Source organism: Talpa europaea, assembly GCF_964194135.1.
Source record: "Talpa europaea genome assembly, chromosome: 7".
In the NCBI taxonomy this organism is placed as follows: domain Eukaryota; kingdom Metazoa; phylum Chordata; class Mammalia; order Eulipotyphla; family Talpidae; genus Talpa; species Talpa europaea.
In genome coordinates this window covers 67984117-67998359 of record NC_140074.1, presented here as the reverse complement: position 1 = coordinate 67998359, position 14243 = coordinate 67984117, and positions in this window count along the sequence as shown.

Genomic DNA, 14243 nt, shown 5'->3' with positions numbered 1-14243 from the left:
GACTTTAGGTAAGAGAGAAATAACTTACAACAGGGTGGCAAGGGAAGACTTCCTATAATGGATAACTCCTTAGCTGGGGCCTGGAATTGGTAGTGTTTTATAATATATTTTGTAAAATAATGCTGACTTTAGTAAAAGAGCAATATACATTTATTGGAGGATATCTAGCCATGTCAGAAAATTTTTTTAAAATGGTAACTAGGTCATTATTTTATCATACAGTGGTAACTACCATTGAAAGAATTTGTGTGGTCTTCTACATCTTTTCCTATTTAGATTTTAAATACACAAGTAGATGGATGTCTTACAATATGCCTGTATCTGTTTTTCACTTACAAATGCGCTGCTTTTTAGATCATAGTCCATTCTTCTCCATCATTATAACTGTAAGGCTTCCCTTGGATGGATGTTTAACACTTAACCAATTCACTAACATTGGACATCTAGTATTAACAATGTCACTGAGACCAAAAAAAAAAATATATTATGACGAACATTCTATGAATTATATATTTACTTACATCTATGATGATTATTTTAGGACAAATTCTTAAAACTGGAATTGCCAGATTAAAAGGCATTTGAAAAATTATTGATAGATACAACTCTGTCATGCTTTAGAAATGGCCTATTAATCTTGCCCAACAGTAGCACAGGAGTGTGACTCCTTAGGTAGTTTTTTGACAGGCAGAATTGATGGGGAGTGTTTTGTTGACTCATGAAATAACCTTGGAAGGGGTGATATAAGTTTGTGATATTCTATTTTCCCATCTAGGTGTTAACTGGAGATATGATAGAAAAGGAGCTTAGGTGGGAGGGAAAATAAATCTGCTTTTTTTTACTTAGTAACAATAATCAGGCACTGACAAATGTTTTAAACTAGTTTTACTATTACTATAAATAATGTATTCATATAATAAAAAGCAAACCTGAAGAATACTGAGGATATAAAATGAAGAATAATAGTTGTTCCAATTCCTTGATCTGGTTGTCTTACACAAAAGTAATAATGGTAGCTGGCTTTCTAAAAGAATCTGAGTCACTCAATTATGCTTTTTGCATGTTTTGTTTTGGGTTTTTTTTTTTTTTATTTTTGTTTGTGTTTCTTTTTTGTGTAATCCAATTGGAATTTTTTATCTTATCGATCAACTTGGGCAGAGTGAATTGTACACTCTTGTCTCAGTTTCGTCCTTTCTTCTCTTTAGAGTGCAGCCCCAGGGAACTTGACTGGGAACAGTCCCTATAGGACCAACCTCTGAACTAGGATGTCCTATAAACTGGTGTTCTAGAAATCAATCTGCTGTAGATATAAGTTACATTCTTGAACACAGCTTTTATAGTTTTGTTTTTTAAGGGAATATTTTGGTCCCTGCTTATGCTATTTCTTATCTTATTTTTTAGCTGATTCTAAATTCAGGCAGGAGAACAGTGTGCTCTTTATTGGACACTCACAGAATGCAATACAATGTTAATGTAGGATATTCAGCTAACCAATTTTCTAGTAATGGGAATTTATTTTGTTCTAAAATCATATATAATATTACAACATATTTTCATTATGCAAGATATAATCTTACAAGTAGAATTACTCCGTGAAAGGGTATGTAACCAACTGACCTCTTTTTTTAGATATCTTATTTCTCAAACATTTATTATTTCATCAAATGTTAATGTGATATTTATTTTTTTCAGCAATCGCCCTATACATAGTATCCTCAAGTGCTATACCATTTTGATAAGTGACAAACAGCATTTCACTAAAATTTTAACTTCCAATTCCTTAATTATATATGAGATTATGCTCTTTTTCATGTTTATCAGCTATACATATTATTCTTTCTGTGAACAGCCTGTTCATCTTCTTTGCCCATTTCACTATGAGGTAGGTCATTTATCTTTCTTACTGCTTTTTCTGAGCAGTTTGAATACATAGTCAGGCATTTCTCTGTATTGTGCACTATAATAATTTCATTTATTATTTGTCTTTTGATTATGTGTAGGTGCTTTTGTCTTTGTGTCAAACACCATGTAGTCAAATTTCTAATCTCTTTCATTATTTATCTACATCAGCTTGTTACCGGTGAAATGTCCCTTAATGTAGATAATGACTAGATTGGGAAAGGATATACTAGAACCACAGACATGAATTAGAAAAATATTACAATGAGTTTAATAAATAGTCAAGATTATGGTCATGTAAAAATAAGAAAAAAGTAAATGAGTGTGAGTACCTATGCCGGCTGCCCAGTAAATCTTCCATTCAGACATTATCCCCTTAAGTTTGAATAAAGTTAAATTTATAAATATATATAAATTATATAAATTATATCCACATAGAGAATTTCATTTGGGTGTTGAATGTCACAACAACTTGTGGGTTAGGTTTTATTTCCATTTTATTGAGGAGCAAATTTAGGCTCAGATATTTGACATGACATTTTCAAGACAAAGAATGAAATAATTACTCCCAACCATATCTTCACCCAGTGTTGTTTTTTTTTTCCCCACAATGTCATGCTTCAAGTTTGGAATCATATAAATTTCAATATGAAAAGGTTAAAAACATTCTAAATGCTGCCAGACTTGATAGTTAGCAAAAATATATTTACAGTACACATAATGAAATGCTAATACATCTTCATTAGGTGGTTTGTCCAATTGCTGTGGTAACTTTTATGCTTAAAGCCAAGAGTGTTATTTATCAATAATAAGTTATTGAGCCTACACTGTAAATGCACCTTTGGAATTCTTTTTTTACATCAGTATGAAAAGAATATGGCCTTATCTTGGAGACATAATTTGACTTAGTAAGGTGATCACATTAGGGCATGAGTCATTATGACTAAGTATAAATTGTATATCTTAAGTAGACCAGAAGTACTATGAAATTATTCCTTCTTATGACTGTAAATTGAACAAGAAGCTACTTCTGATTTTAGCAGAGCCTGATCATTGGGGAAACCCACAACACAAGGTTACTCATTCAATAAATATGTATTGATGCCTGCTTTGTGGTATGCCCTCAACTGAAAGCCAGGGATTCTGCACTACAGAAGAGGCACACAATCTCTGTCTTCAGGAAGCAAGAGGAGGACAGCCCACAGATACTGAATGTATGAATAAACAAAGCATAGCAGTTTCTGATTGTTGCTGAAAAGCAAATATATTGTGTGATAAACAACAGTGCAACAATATGTTGGAAGATATAAAATAGATTGGTCTGGAAAGTCCTCTTTATCATTCCTGAGGAGGTGATAGTTAAACTAGATCTGGGCTTAAAATTGCAATTATATATATATATGTATTTTCTCCTCTCTTTCTTTCTCTGTCAAATAATAAGAGAGAAGATAATAAGGGTCAAAGGACAGAGACAGGAAGCTTTATGCTCATAAAACAGAATGGAGGTTTTGAAGCTAAAGAACAAGGAAAACAAGACTCAATGCTGCCACAAAGGCCAATAGGATGAGATCCCACAGAGGTGCAGAAACATGGCAAGAAGAGACTGGGTTTTCTTCATTCAGTGAGAAATCTTTCAAGAGTTTTAAATAGAGATGTAACTTCATCCATTTTCTTTTTAATTTATATTTGAGATTGAAAGAGTGATAATGTTAAAAGAGATGGCAATAGCAAAGTTTGAAAAGTCATTATTTTAGGGTAAGCACCAAAGTCCAATGGAATCAACAAATTTAGAAGTCTATCAGACTTTAGAGAGGAGGGGGAGTGACCTCACTATTTGAGATTTACTGATGAGGAAACATTGCTGATGTAAGCACCTGTGCTTTGAAGAACCACTTGTAGTTTCTTGTCTCTAAAACGGATCACAGCATAACCTGGTTACTCACCCCTAAGAAGAATGAAAATTGCCAATGGGGCACTGAATGGTTTTATTGTACAATGTTTTTTACGCTAATGAATGAGTGAACATAAACAAGTAAATAAATCTTAAGTTTTCAGCTGAATGAGGATGAGATATGGATTAAACCAATGATTTCAAATACTAGCTTATCACTAGAATCATTTTGGAAGTTTTGAAAAGATTAAAATTTCTAGGCCCCACTTGTGCAAATTCTAACCTACTGATCAGCAGGGATTTATGCCCAGGAGTCTGTATTTTTTAAAGGTCCCCATTAAATATTGATGTTCAGCCAGGTTTAGGAACCACTGAATTAGATAAGCTTGCCAAGTCCCTTTCAGCCCAATGAGTCTGTAAATTATCAAACTGCAGTGGAACCAACATGGGATTATTGCTAGATGGTGTTAACATAAATTGCCAAACTGTTTCATTTTAAATTTCATTTGAGGAGAAAGCCAAATGATATTAGCAAAAAAAAAAAAAATAGTTATTGGCACCAAATTGTCCCAGCTGTTATGCATTGAAGGCACAAATTACTATATATGTTCTGATTATCTGGGAGAGAAAACACATCTTCAAGGGAGTGATGACTTACGGTCAAGGGAGTGTTTGGGCACCAGGAGAAGGTATTTAGGATCATCATACATTATTTTTGTAAAACTCCTGTTGTTATCACTTTGGCAGAAAAATTTTGCTCATTTTCTGCTGTGGTTTCTAGCTGTAAGGTGTCCTAAGTGATAAGGAAGATGATGTCCATGACATACAATTGGTTCAAAGTAAGACAATGGACCACTGACCAAAATAGTCTTTAATCACAGGTGGGTTCTATATTCTGAATTACCTAATTAGACTCCCATGACCAAGGAACAGCACAGACCAAGAGAAAAGAAGTATCTAGTTGTTTAGATGGAAACTGTATTGCTTTTCTGTATCAGAGTTAGCCCTGCAAAGAAAAAAAATGGTAAGATATGGAGAGAGAGGAATATTGGAAAAATCATTTGTTCATAAATATTTTGCTTTTGTTTAAATCCTGATGTGATATTTGATATGTCACCATCAGTGACCCTTTTTAAAAGAAGAAATCAGTAAATACACCAGGCCATTATTATTAGACTTTCTTTCTGGTCAACATAATATAACATTTTAATAAAAGTATTCACTATTTGACACTTTTTCAGTAAAATGTGAATGAATTAATTTGTTTATTCAATAAATATCTATACAGTATCTGTTATATACCAGTCACTGTCACAGATACTAAAAATCTATTGGTGACTCTAATAAAAGTCCTAATCTCAAGCAAGTTCTAATTAATAGGGAGACCTTGTTCTGAGTATATGTGATACAGACATACACACACACACACACACACACACAATTAGGTAATATAAGTCTAATTCAGACTCTAGACCTTTATTTTAAGGGATGGTCTTGTAACAGATTTTATTTTCCAAAATTGGCCAAAAATAATTTCCATCTCACAAACTCCTTGCATGCTTCTTTATGGAAAATTCTCTTGGACTTCATCTCCCATTCTCTGGATAGCCCAAGTCACATGGCAATGCCCTGACACACATCACCTATACAATTTAAGTTGAGTCACAACTTGGAGAAATCTCTGCCCAGATCTCAGGCATACAAGAAAATAAGACTCTATGTGCCCCTTGCTCCCAACCATGAATTCTGGTCTTTCCAGAAAAGATAGCTTAAAACTTACAGAAAGTAATTTCTACTATATTTTGACTACTTTTTAAAAAATACTAATTAACACTTATTGGACCCTTACTCCTTGTCAGACACTGTGCTAAGGAATTTACATAATTATCTCATCACTCACTTATTCTTAAAACTAAGCATGTAAAGTTGGTTACTCTTTTTATCCCCATTTTACAGATGATGACAGAGATTTATACAGGATATGACTTGCCGAAGATGACTTAGGAAAGGTAGTGAACAGAGTGGGCTGTGTCTGAATCCCGAATACAGTTTTTTCTCCATGGTGATACTATATTTTAACCAGCAATCAATTTATCAATCTGTATTATCTGACTGAATTCTTGACCTACACAATCCATAAGCATAAGAAAATGGTTGATTCTGTACACTACAATGTTTGTAGTGATTTATTATGCAGTGATGACTAACTAGAGTAAGCTTCTGCCAATCCTTCTGTTAGTTATAACAAAAATCTACATTACCCCTAGGACCAGCTTATTATTCATTACAAGCAAGAAGGGGACAGAGACAATTGCATGGCACCTTCAATTTGCTAGATCATACTATGTACTGTGCTTTAGGGATATTAGACATTGCCATTCTGGACCTCACCACATTTACTTTGAGCATCGAGAAATGCTGTGAAACATTACCTGTGATGTTTCTTTTTCCTAGATTGATGTTTTAACATTCACCATCTCTCTAGTCTGCCTGCCTTATATTTGTCCTCTAAGTAGTTAGCCCAGATTTAATTTCCCCAGTAAAGTTTTCCAAGGTAGCTATAATTTAATTAGGTGTGTCCCTCCGTTCTCCCAATGCACCATGTACCATGTACCCAGTCATAACAACTGTTTTTAACTATAAACATTTAGTGCCTATTTTACCAGCTAAACTATAACATGCTTGAAGAAAGAGAGATAGTCATACTCACTATTGCATCCCCATAACTAATGACAGTGCCATGAAGGTGGTAAGTAGACAGTCCCAAGGGTCTTGCCTCCAACATCTAACATAATCACTTATTGTCCCTACTTCTGAAGACCCCCAATATTTTTCTATTAGCATCATTTTTCACTCCCACAACCCATTCACATTTGAAGCTTGGCATAATAAGTGAGTCACTTGTATTTAGGGAAGACAGGGATGGGAGGAAGAAGAGAGAAGGTATTGGGTGATCTGGTGGAATGAGGCAGACCAACTACATTCTTGTGTACTGGAGTTAGACTATCTTGGTTTAAATCCTTGTTTGGCTCCTGTAACTTCTTTCTCATGATATTGGTCAATTTATTTAACCTCACTGAGCCTAATAGTCTTCAGTTTTAAAGTGGAATTAGTAGGGATTTTCAGTGAAACAAATGGAATAATGTCCATCAAGAGCTTGGCAGTATACACAGATCACAGTAAGAATGTAGTTATTGTCAGTGATGGTCTATCTCAGAAGTAGTAATAATTAATAGTAACAAAAGTTACAGCATTAACACCAGGGGTGACTGCAAGTTACTATTAAACTCACATTTTTTTTTTTCTTCTTGAATCAGTCTTAGAGTTTTATGTCTGAATCCCCCTGACACTGTTTCTCTCACTATAGTGGGTCTACTGTAAGTTTATAATGTTCCACACTAATAATTTAGTTTAAATAACAGAATATTGACTTCTTAGTGTCCCGGCAGAAAAAGAAGGGGCATTTCCATTTATTGAACCCCTACTATGTGCTTGGTAATTATTATGGTTTTTACACTAGGGGATTTTAAATTACAATTTAAATTCCCAACTGTCGGGGAAAACACAATCTGAGATTGAATAAGAAAAAGTTAAATGTGATATCCACATTGTGTAAATGAAGGTGTAAAGAAATATTTCAAAAGGAGTCAAGGTGCATGAAAAAGGGGTGAAATTCTGAGACTTTCTGATGGCAACTCACAGAGAATGAACTAGTCCAGATTCAGTAGGCAGCTGCAAAGGAATAACTAGTCCATAGGCAGCTGCAAAGGAATAACAGGAACTTAAACTCATGAGGAAGATTTTAAGTAGCTCTTCATTCCCCTGAGGAAAGGCTATCATAGTGAAGCAGAAGAACCTCTAAAATCAGCATCACGACTACTATTAATTGGAAAAAGAGTCACTGGAGATGGAGAAGAGCTATGTTGTTGCTCCTCCCTGGGGTCTGGACTGGGATGGCTCTCCAGAGGGTTATTTCCAGTTCTGTGTGAGTTAATGATTCCAGTGTAATCAACCCCAGTCAAAGAGAATGTAACATAAAGAACAAACAAAAGAAAATTGTTAGGATTACACATAAACTCTCTTTGGACATATGCAAGCTCACAAAGCTAATGAGTACCCTATTCAGGCTCTCCAGTGGCAGTCTATTATAATAGTCCTAAACATTCTGAGAAAAGTGCTACTGAAGTTGGGGAGGGGGTAGCTATTATGACTGAATACTAAAGAAGGCAGTTTGATGAGGGAGGAAGGTCCTTCTCCTGCCATTGCCTTTCACTGATAGAAAAATGCAAAGCCCTGGGAAGGGGAAGGCAAGCCAGATGCTTGGCAAGACCCATTTTGCTCTATAAAATCACAGAGGATAGCATGGGGAGGGGAGAGGAGGCGGTTTAGGAGCACACAGCCCACCCTGCTGTAAGAGAACTGTGGCCTCCCTTGAAGCTTGAATAGGATACTTGTGGAAAAATTCAACTGCATTCAAAGAAGGGCAGTAAACATACAAAACTCATTACGCACAGAAAATAGAAATAGTACCAAGAAAAGAGATGAATCTGTTGATTGCAATCCCCATTGTTTGTAAGGGAAGGGAGGGACATTTTAGATATATTAAGCATTCTTCTTCTGTCTCCACGTAGCAAAACAGGGTAATGCAGTTCAAGGTTTTTCACATTTTATAAAATATCAGAAGCCATTTATCAGAGAAAACTGGTCTAAGTCCAAAAGGTAAAACACATTAAAACAGATGTACAATGTTCAAAGAAAAAAAATAGAGACTCAGATCCAGTAAACTATCCTCACTTCCTGACCACCATATTTGTCCTGGATCCCCTCCTGATGACATTGGAGAGATCAGAAAACAGCCTGAAGATCTCTTTGGATTAACTTTTCTATACATTTATCAAGAAATACTAGGTAAGCTGCTCCAATTTTCTGGGCCTCAGTTTCTTCATCCTCAAAATGGCAAGAATAGAAATCTATGGGGGAAGTAGTGAATTTAATGCATTATGCAGTTCAATACTTGGCACAATGCAAGCTCTCAACCAGTGTTGCTTCTCTCTTTACCACTAAACTCAGCATGTATTTTGCATTCTATGAAAATCTTTACTACTTCGGCAATACAAGGCTATATCTTCTTTAAGTTCTATTGCACTTTTAATCCCTGTGACAAGTTAATATTTGTAGTGGTAATAACAATTATAACTATCACTATTATTATTATTAAGAAAAATCATCACATGAGCTACTGCCTCACTAAACATGTGCTATATGCCCAATCTAAGATGGTTTATATTTATTATTCTCAAACTTCCACAATAGCCCATCAGTTTTTCTAGTATATAGAGAAACAAAATGAAGTTGAGAGGTTTAAGTCATGTACTGTTAAGGACCTATAAATAGTAATTTGCAAAGAGCCAGTATTAAACCCAGATCTGATTCTAAAGTCTTAATTAATCTCTTAATACCTTATGTTTTGTTTCCTTGAAGAAGCTGTAGACTCCTTGGGGCCAGGTGATTGCAGGTCATTTATTCACTCATTTGATAAATACTTTATTGAGTATTATTATGTGCACAAGCACTGTTCTAGGTACAAGACAAACCAAATTTTCTGCCCTTAACACTAACACAGAAATATGCTCAATATAATTAGTCACTAGGGAAATGCAAATTAAAATCTAAATTAGCACCACACAACTACTAGGGTTGTGGGAAAATAACAGAGGTTCACTGTGCCAATAATACTGCAGAGAGACTGAAACTTGTAAAATGAGAAGTTGCTTTGGAAAAATCATTTTTGTGTGTGTTTTTTTTTAATTTTAGATAGACATAATCTTACTCTCTGATCCCCTCCTGATATTTATCCAAGAAAAATGAAAGCACATTTTTACATAAAAACCTGTTTATAGCAGTTGTTTTTGTATATAATAAACAAAAAGCTGAAAAAAGCCCAAATTTCCATAAACTGATGAATGCATAAACAAATGTGATAGATTCATACAATGAAAATAATCAGGAACAAAAATGAAGAAAATAGGGAAGAACATAGGTGGATTTCAAAAGAAGGATGCTAAGGAAAAAGTCCTCAGTAAAAGAGGCTTCAAATTATCTGATTCTATTTGATGACCTCCAGGGGAAAAGATAGAAGTACAGTCAGCCTTTGCTAGGGGCTGCAGGGCAAAGGAGAGATGGACAATAAAAGGGCCTGGGTGAACTCTTGGGAATGATTGCAGTGTTTGGCCAAACTGGTGAGAGTATGGACAGGCTAAGACTGAGCAGGAACTGAGTATACCCAAGTCAACCTGGCTGCAGAGCACATGGGGTTTATGTTCCCCATTCTAAGTACAGATCCCTCAAGTGCTCACCTGTTACCAACACACACAGCACAATCTCAAGAGGTAAGTTTAGCTTTGAACAGAGGCAGATGGAAAGGGAAGTGAATGAAAATATCTGTGACTCAAATTATTAGACTAAAAATCATTTGGGTGCATGGAAAATACAGACTCGGTTTCTAAATCTTAAAAAAAAAATTAAAAACTTGGAACCTTCTTAAAAATGTAATCTTGGCTTGAAAATCCTTGCCCACATGGTCCCAAGGACTTTTGTAGAGAATGAAAACTGAGAGCCTCACGGAACTATTAGGGCTTCCTGTCACACAGTCTTTCCCAGCCCGGGTACTTCATGTGATGCACAGAATCCTTCCAGGAATGGTACTTAAGTTGGGTATTCTAGATGCATGGGAGGGAAGTTATTTTATCATATAATAGGTTTAGGTTTGCCCTGAGGGTATTAGGGATTAATTCTCCTTCAGAACCCTGGTTGAAAAATGATAGTGCAAAAAAGATTTCATAAGCTGCGGGATCAGAAAGTGGGTAAAAAAAAATGGCATTAAGTTTGATGCTGCAGGAGGATCAGAAAGGGAATAAAGATGTTAGAGATTCCCATGTTGCTGGATCAGAAAATGAGTGAGGAATACAGACTCCCACGCCCCATATACCACATACACCAGGGAGGTCTGCTATAAACCACCACAAGAGCCATCTCTGTAATCTATTATACCGTGCATCCCAACAATCTCACCAGCATGCATTTGCTTTTGCATGTTCAGTGTGTGCATTCGTATGTGTGCACATAAGTGCATAGGTTCTCATCGCTTCACTTCCAATCGCGACATTGACCTGCACCCAGACAAAAGGACTGTGGGTCAGCTCATGTTAGTGGTGTAAACAAGAATCTTGAGCCATGAATTCTCCCTGTCAGTTGTTAACCCTCAGGAATTGGACCATACTCACTAATTCTGCCAAATTTCTGGAGGACTATGTGATCCTCATACACTGTAAAGAGAAGAATATGTTTGATCCATAGTTGTGTGCACACTAACAGCTAGAATATAAGCCTGCGGTTCTTTAGCAGGGACCCCAGACGTGTTCTTATAGTAAGTTGCTTATAAAGTGACTTGATGATTCCCTGTTGTTTCTGGCCCTAATGAACTGTTTACTTCCCATTTTAAGTAAGAAATCAGCATGGTGCTTTGGAAAGAGCTTTCTTCTATGAAGGGTGGGGGCGGGGTGATCTGGCCTCTTTCCATTCCCGAAAGATACCTGTGAGGTGCCATGCACATAATACTTTATATTTATTTAATTGGATTTGGATGCGACTGGCTGTGATTCTAAATGGCTCTATTAATAATAACATAATATTTGTGATTAAGTTGTATGTTTATTTGTTTATCTGCTTATTATTTGTATACTCCATGAGTTTAGAGTCCTTGACAGTTTTATTTACTGAAGCATATCTAGTACTTAGAACAGTTCTTGGCCCCTAGTAGGTGGTCAATAAATATTTTTTTAGATTAAAAAACAACCTTTCATGGGGCTTCTTGAAATATGCCAGGTACTGTGCTAAGCAATTTAAAGCATATTATGCCATTTGATCAAGGATCTCTCAAACATTAATGTGTATGCAACTCCTGAAATTTTGTTAAAATGCAGATTCAGTCAAGCTCGGGGTGGGCGCTGAGATTTTTCATTTCAAAAATGCTTTCTGCTGCTGCTGCTGCTGCTGGTGGTGGTGGTTCATGCACGACACATGCACTAGCAAGGATCAGATCCTTGACCCAACCATTGCTAGGTACTCTGGCCCCTTTATTCTTCAGGGGAGGACATGGAGACTTCTGGATATTGACTAAAGTAACCAAGATGACACAGCTAATAAGTAGGAGATTCTTTAACAAAAAAAAAAAAAAAATCTGTCTTGTGTCTCTGAGTTACAATTCCAAAAATACATATCTAGGTATATGCCTTTAGATTGTTGCTGATCTTTCAGATAAGCATAGAGCTAACTCTCTATTTAGAGGTAAAGTATCTCATTTATTCATGCATTCAAATATTTACTGAAGGTCACCTGTAGATAAGCTCTCTACCTGCATGAATGCCTCACCTTGTTTTGAAGATGCATCTCCATTTATATATGCAGGAATGTACCTGTCTATCTATGGATTGTCTAATCACATATATCTGGCATTAGCAGCAAGCAGTTTCTTCCACATGTTCTCCAGTGAAAACAGCTGCCCTGTAAGAAAACTAAATTAGGTCTGGTGCTGCAGACCAGCGCAGCGGTAGACTGGCAAGGCCGTCCCAGGGATGTGAAACTCGTGCAGGATGGTCAAGGATTCGGCACATAAATGACAGACAGACACACTTCAAGAGTGAAGATCTGAATGTTATGTGCTCAAATCATTACACATTTTTATACATTTTCAAAAGGCATTAGGTCACACAAAATCTATTTTCCCAGCATAACAATGTTTCTTGTTACCTAGGCATAGAATACAATTTTCTAGCTAATGATTTACAAGTTGCTAAGCATATGTGGTTACAATACATTTCCTGAAACTGATTTTTCACATATATAGAAAAAGTCAGGTAGGTAAGAAAATAGTATAATTACAGACAGGTTGCTAAGTTGCTTCTTATTCAGGAACAATGACTAACTGGTTAATAGTTAAACTGCTTTGTTGGTGACTCCATCAGGCTTGTTTATAGGCCATGCTCTTAGCAGCCTTGTTTTCAAGCAAAGGAGGGTTTTTTTTTTTTTTTTTTTTTTTACTGCGGGCTTATTGCCTAGATTGGGCTTACAGCCATTTAGACATTTACCTGAATTGAAAGCCAAAGATTTTCATGATGAAGCCCCTCGGGGACTGCGCCTGTCTTAGGTCGTCAGGAGTCACAGACATGAGGCTGGCCAGTGCCTTCTTTAGTCTGCCCCCGATCTTACCCATCATTGACTGTCCAGTCCAGTGCACAGGGAAAGGGGGTCTTATTTACTCTGACTTTCTATGTGTCTGAGTAAAAGCCTCCCTCTTTCCAGTATGTTCACTGGCGTTTAGCGGCAGAGACAGCCGCAGTTTGGCTTTTGTGTCCATTTAAAAATAATAGCTCTACAGTCATTTTACCTTGTATACAATTCAGAATTTTGCCTGATACATCCAATAACTTTTTTTTTAATTTTGGTAAAACACACATAACAAAAGTTATCATTTTAAACCACTTTAAAGTGTGTAACTCAGTGGCATTTAGTACACTTAACAATATTATGAACCATAAACACTAATTCCAACACCCCACTTCCATTAAGTCTTCTTCCCCATTCAACACTGTCCTCAGCACTTGCACTAAGATGTGTCCTGTCCCTATGAATTTGCCTTTTCTGAATATTTCACAGACATGGAATCACATATTAAGTAGCCTTTTGTGCTTGACCTTTTTCACTCAGCATAATGTTTTCAAGGTCCCTTGATGTGGTAGCATGCATCAGAACTTCATTCTCACTCTACAGTCAAATAATATTGCATTGGATAGGTCGATGCCACACATTCTTTTTATCCATTCATCATAACTGACATTTAGACTTTTTGGCTATTGTGAATAGCCCTGATTGGAACATTCTAGAACATGGTTTTATTTTTGTTTTGAATACCTATTTTCAGTTATTTGGGGGTGGGTATACATCCAGGAGCAGATTGCTGGCTCATATGGTAATTTTGGGTTTGGTTTGTTGAGTAAATACCAACTGTTTTATAAAGTGATTGAACTGTCTTACATCCATCCCCATCAGCAAGGGAAGACATTCCAATTTCTTTACCGTATCACTAACACTACTGCCCATTTTTTAATTATAGATCTCAGTGAATGTGAAGTGACATCTCTCTGTGATTCTGATAGTCATTTCCCTAATGACTAGTGGTTACATCCAAGCTATTAATCAAAACCCTGAGCTCGATTTAACATTAAATCTCTTTATCCCATACTAGTTGCATGCCTTTGGGAAAGTGACCTTAGTTGTCTAAAAATTATTTCCACATATATAAAATTGTATGCTAATGGGGAAACTGGTCACTCCACTTTATTACAGAAGGAATTAAATTAATGTGTAACTATTAATTTGCTCACGTGAGTCTCAC